This window comes from Neopsephotus bourkii, unplaced genomic scaffold, assembly GCF_033783945.1.
Source record: "Neopsephotus bourkii isolate Nb327-2 ecotype Australia unplaced genomic scaffold, CSIRO-AGI_Nbou_v1 NB_981, whole genome shotgun sequence".
Classification (NCBI taxonomy): Eukaryota; Metazoa; Chordata; class Aves; order Psittaciformes; family Psittacidae; genus Neopsephotus; species Neopsephotus bourkii.
In genome coordinates this window covers 66,555-72,554 of record NW_026901474.1, presented here as the reverse complement: position 1 = coordinate 72,554, position 6,000 = coordinate 66,555, and the positions used below count along the sequence as shown (strand labels likewise).

The 6,000-nt window shown below is 53.0% G+C and overlaps 1 protein-coding gene across 1 annotated transcript in view; it reads left to right on the top strand.

Annotated features, from left to right (window-relative positions):
- Nucleotides 1-989: 989 nt before the first annotated feature.
- The window catches only part of FBXO42 (F-box protein 42), a 48,965-nt gene continuing 43,954 nt past the window's right edge, over nucleotides 990-6,000 (top strand). The window contains exon 1 of the mRNA XM_061359454.1: nucleotides 990-1,163. The gene's annotated coding sequence lies outside the window, so the exon portion shown is untranslated. The remainder of the gene's footprint in view (nucleotides 1,164-6,000) is intronic.

The following is a 6,000-nucleotide window of genomic DNA, read 5'->3' as shown; positions in this document are numbered from 1 at the left end:
TTGATTTTTTAAGGTATATTGATTTATTATTGATTTTTTTAGGGTTTACTAATTTATCATTGATTTTTTTAGGGTTTATTGATTCATTGAATATTGTTTTTTTAGGGTTTATTGATTGATTTATTATTGTTTAGGATTTATTGGTTTATTTATTGATTTTTTTTAGGGTTAACTGGTCGATTTATTGGTTGATTTATCGAGGTTTTGGGTTTAGATTGTTTTATCGATTATTGATTTGTTTTGATACGTTGATTTTTTGTAGGGTTTATTGATTATTGTTTAGGGTTTATTGCTTAATTTATTGACATTCATTTTTTTAGGGTTAATAGATTACAAAAAAAAACAAAAATTTATTGACATATTGATTTTTGTAGGGTTTATTGATTATTATTTTTTAGGGTTTATTGGTTGATTTATTGATTTGGGGGCAGTTATTGGTTGATTTATTTATTGATTAATTTTTTTTTAGGTTTTACTGGTGTATTGATTTTTTGTAGGGTTTATTTATTGATTCATTGATTTTTAGGCGGCTTTAATGGGGCAATGAGACACAACCCTCACCTCTGTATCCCTCAGGACCTCAAGTAACACCGCTGAAGTGCAAAGAGCAAAGCTGCTTCCCTCGCTGCTGCTTTCCCCCTCGGCCTCCACACCACAGCTTCCATCATACCCAGCCCCACATGACCGCTTCCTAACGGCTGGGGCACTGAACCGGCGACCCGGCTGTGCCTCCCCGAGCAGTGGCCGGCGAGGGAGCCCGGAAAGCCGCAAAGCCCTCCCCGTACGGTCGGGGAGGAGCAGGAGCCGCCCCACCGCCTTCTCCATAGAGCGACCTCCCTAACATGGCGCCTTCTCCTCAGCGCGACCTCCCCAACATGGCGCCCGCGCCTCTCCCGCCACGACGGGACCTCCCCAACATGGCGTCCTCCCCTGCCACAGGAAGGCGGGCGGGCGCGACTTGACCTTCCCGTCATGGCGCCTCTCCTCGCGTCATTACGTGAGGCGAAGCCGCCTGCGCGGTGCGCTCTGGAGCGGCGGTTGGCGGCGGACGGGAGGGAGGGGAGGAAGATGGCGGCGCCGGTTCGAGCCGTCACCCGGGCGACGCGGCGGACCCGGTGCCGGCAGCCCTGAGGGCCCGGCCTGGCTGCGGCGGGCGAAGGGAGGTGAGCGGCGGGCTCCGTGGGGCGGGTATTGACCCTTGCCCGGGGGGCTGCGGCGGCGGGCAGGCCGAGCCCGGAGGGGGCCACGGCGAAGGGGCCGAGCCCCTGTTCCCCCGGGTTAGGGGGTGCTGCGTCCGGCCCCCGAGGGCTGCTCGCCCCATTGAGGGGGGGAAGCGCGTTCCCTGCCCGGCAGGAGAGGGGAACGCAGCCTCAGGTCTTGTTACTGCTGGGGAGAGGTAAAACCTGCCCTTTCTCTAAAAAACCTTGCATTTCCCCCCAAAAGCAGCGTGGGAGCTGCGGGCTGGGGGGCTGAGGTGTCCCCAGCCCCACAGGCGGCTCCTCCGTGTATAAAGACAAAGGTGAAGCTCAGCCTCTGCTTGTTCCCCGTTACCGAAGCCACATCTCGCGTTCGTGCCGTGTGTGCTGCTCGCCCTGCGCTTGTTTTGGTCCTCAGAGCCCTTGCATTGAAGCGATGAGGTTGGGTCCTTCCTCGCCATTGTCTTCGGTGCTGATCTGCGGTGGGCGAGGAGAGAACGGCTTCATTTAGTGGTGTTTCCCTTGTCGCGCCGGGGCTGGGCTGGGCAGGCACTGCAGGGGCTCGGCAGCATTAGCTCATGCTGTGCAGCCCTCTCTTCTCCTTCGGAGCCCGTTTGGGTTTCCAGATGGAGCAGGGCGTTTGTTAGGAGCCTTGGAATCGTGCTCTTGATAACCTAAAGTCTCATTCATGTTTGGGGGGGGTGATGGTGGAAGAACAAAAGAGAAGCGGGATGAAGTGCTGGGCTGCGCTGTGCTGGGTCGGGTCGGTACATGGGGATACCCGACTGAGCAGCAGGGATGGTGCTGGGGTTCAAATGGGGTTTAGTCCTCAGTGGGGAGCCTGGCTCGGGCTGCAGCTCAGCAGCTGGGAGCCCTCCCCTCTCCTGAAAGGAGCATGCATTACAATCCATCACCCTGGAGCTTACACCCCTAACCTGGTGGCAGGATGCCTTTACCCATCCTCTGCCTCCTGAAGCCCCAGGTCCGTGATGCTGATGCAGGGTTTGATATCACAGCGCAGCAGTTGCAGCCTGGGCTTGGCCTTGCTGAAGAGCCAAACCTCGGGGCTGGGTGGTTAATTCAGGAGTTAAGGGACTCGCTGTTATTCCCACATTTCCGTAGCCCTGCGTGTTCCCACCGTCTCCCCTTCCTTTTTCCTTACACTTGTGCCACAGAAAGGCCCAATGCTGCTGGTTGTGTCCCTTGGGTTTGCCTGGGGTCGGTCTTTCCCTGCTGTCACAAGTGGGAGAGGAAAGAGCAGGATCCTGGGCAGGATTCGGGCAAGCAATGAGAGCTGTACCTGCACCGTGTCCAGTCCTCACTGTGTCTTTTGTACCTGCCCGCTCCTCGCAGAGGCAGAACCACATCCAGTGCTTGTTTTCACATAGTGAAGATGTTTGTGCATGTTTTTCCTGCTGTGTTACCTGCTCTTCTCCCTGATGGCTGACTCCACCCAAGCAGCGTGCTTCCCACATTGGGAAGTGAAGCTCTTGGGTTTGACAGGATTTCACTGCTCCTCTCGTCGGCTTTCCAAGCACTGTGTGTGATTTCCAGTTGTGATCCGAGTTCCCTCCGGAGCAGCCACACCAGCACTGGGATGAAGGGGATGGGCCTTTCTCCCTGTGTTCCCAGCACACAACTGGTTTGTAAAGGTCTCAGCAGGGCTTCAAAGCAGCCTGGGGGTTTGGCAGCTTTGCCCGCTGCCCGTTCCAGCCGCTTCCACAGGATGTGAGTGAGGGCTGCTGGAAAAGGCTTCCCACTCTCTGTGTAAATAGAGCTGCTCCTCGGAGGGAAGCTCTTTCCCTGTGTATTTAGGCCTGTCAAGCTTTGTTGAGAAACACTGAGCCAGGCTTTGCCCTCACAAATTGTCCTTAAGGTTGGATGTAAATAAGCTGCAAGCCCTTGTCTTTGAACTGCAGCATCGCATGGGGATGTCTGAGAGGGCTTCTGAAAGGTGTCAGAGGCAGAGAGGCTCGGATCTGGTCCATATCTATATAAAACCCTGTGAAAAGAGGACAAGTGGCCCTGATAATGTGCTCAATGGGTGCTTCTCCAGGTTGGAGCTCCTTTTGAGTGTGTTTTCTGACCTGAGTGGGGCCATCTGCAGTTGGTGACATCCCCGGGAGCTGCATCGAGGTATCTGGGTTGTGCTGCCATTAACAGCTAATGCAGCTTTTGAGGTAGTGTAGATATTCAGGTCAAAATCCCTTTTCAACTTGCTTGTGCCTTAGATTAAAGGAGAGCAGGGTGACGCATCCGAATGGAACACTGTTGGGCAACAGCAAACAGGGCTCCTGCCTTCGGGAGTCTGCTCTCAGGAGCTGCAGATGTTCTCCTAGAGCTTTGCTTCCATCCACACTGGACCATGCTGTGGTCTCTGTTTGCTTCCTCAGTTCTATGGTATTTGTCTTTGCCTGCTGAACACCTACTGAAATGTTTGTTTTCCCCCTATCTAGTCCAGTCTAGGCAACATTTGCAGCTCATGTGCTCTCTCTCTTCAGTTTCAGACTCCTTTTGAAACACTTGTCTGGCTTATTTGTCCTGTGCTTGTGCATGTTTTGTAGCAGTGTGGGCCTCTGAAGGCTGAAGGCGAGGTGGCAGAGCTGCTTCAGTTGCTTTGGGGCTTCTCAGGAGGTTCATATTGATGAGGTGTGGGGATGCTCCCTTCCACTGCCAGCCTTGTCCAACCTCTGATCAGTAGTGACAGCCCCATCAGGGCTTCGAGATGCATTTAGGGGTCCCCCAGCTCTCCAGAGCAAGTTGTGTTTGGTGCAGAGATGCTTTGATTTGAGTTGGTTGGAAGGGATGGTGTTAGGAGGTGTTCTGCCGCCCTGGGTCAGGGGTGAGACCAAGGGGCTGTCACTGAATGCTGAAGATCATTACCCAAAATACATGTTAACCTTAACAAACCCCGTATTTTGTGATGCCAACCCCTTTGGTGCTGTTATCCTCACAGTGAGCTTCCAGGGAAGAGGCAGAGCGTGCCCAGGGTACTGAGCCTGTCCAAAAAGCACAGCTCTGCACAAGTCAAGCACTTCCAGTGAATCTCTCTTTCTCTTGTCACTGCTGTCAGCTGCACATGGGCTCCTCCTGCCACTGTGTGAAGGCACCTGCCCAAAACACCTTAAGAAACCCAAAAGCAGCTACTTTATGCCATTGTTGTCACATCCATCCTGCAGTTACTGAGCTCCAGGAGCCACCACCTTCCCTCTGCCCTGTGGAACATGTTCTCTTCCTGCATTTGTTTTTAGGCAGCTGTTTTCTTTCCCCATCACAACTCCATCAAACCTCCTGGACCTTCAGTGTTCAAAGCAGTGGTGACCTGTTCTGCAGACAGGGACATGGGGGATGCTTCAGCCTGCTCTGAACCTGGCTTTTGGATGCTGTGATGTCCTGGAGTTTCATGCTGTGTGACGATGTGCTCGGTGTGAGGCCAGGCTGTGGTTATCAGTTCGAAAGGGGTGCCCTTGGGTGGCAGAGGTGCTCTCAATTTCCCTTAATTTTTATTTGCTTATGAACATAACGTGGATTTGACTTATATTTTGGGGTCTTCTCTTTCTTAGTATTGTATATCTGGTAGCTTGAAGCCTCCCTAAAGAGCTAGACATGAGATATGACATGTAGGACAGAAAGAGCTGCTTTCCCCATGGTGATGCATCCCTGACTGGCAGTGCTTTTGCTCCTCAGAACATCACCTTTATCATTAGCTAGGGAATAAAAGAAAAGCCTATAAAAAGAGAAGCCAATTCCCAGCCTGTGTGGAAATGGCAGCGAATCCTCCTCCAGCCTGTAGGGTGGCTCAGAAAATGTGTTTTACATGGAATTTCTGGGTTGTGTTTCCCTGGAGGGGGCTCAGTTGCTTGGTGGGGTTGTTGATGCTGTTTGTAGCCCCTCGCACTGAGTGCATGGCTCTTCCTTGGGGCTTTTCCCCTATTTCCCTGTCCCTTGAAGCCTCCGAGGGGACACAGAGCAGTCCTCCCTGTTCTGTAATAACAGGGTTGCAGTTGCCACCACCCTGCAGGCTGTTTTGCAAGCTCGTATCACCGAAGAGGAAAGTATTTCTCCTTCCCTCCCCATCTGCTTTACCTCCCTAACGTCTTAAAGGAATCCTCTGCTCCTGCCAGCACTGCACTGACAGGGACTGCAGGAGACTGCCAGTGGCTCTGATGGGGTTTGGGTGATGAGGAGACCACGCTGCCACAGCCAGACCCGTGTCTGCCTCTTACCCAGGCTCTGGTGATGCCCTTCGCTGACATCTCATGCATGCAGAGCCTGAGGCACCGCTCTTCTCTCCATCCAGTGTGACAAAGGGGTATGTACGTAGGCTCGGATCGCAGAGACTGAGGGGTGCTGGCCCTCCCTAGTTGGTCCCTTATGCTAACAAACCCCACTGATGGGCTGGGCATGCTCTGGGTGAGCTCTCTTCACGGCTGTCAAGGCAAGCACTTAAATCTGTGCCTGCTTTTCAGACATCTTCCTCTCTTCCCCATCACCTGTTTCTCTTTGATCAGCCTATCGTTTCCAGCTCAAACCCAGAGCGCTTGGTGCTGTGTTCACCTGAACTGGGGGAGGAGGTGGCCCCATTTCTTCAGCACAGGTCAGGGAGCTGGGATGCTCTATTGTAATCCCAGTGCTGCCCAGGGCTTGTTTGACCTCAGCTTCTCGGTGCTTCTGTGCCTATGAAATGGGGTTAATCACCACGAGCCCGGCACTGGGACACCCGGTTCTGCGCTTGTGCCATGTGTGAAGGTGTTGGAAGCTGTATCAGGCAGGTGGGTGCTCTGTGGCCAGAGGGGGTTCTGTC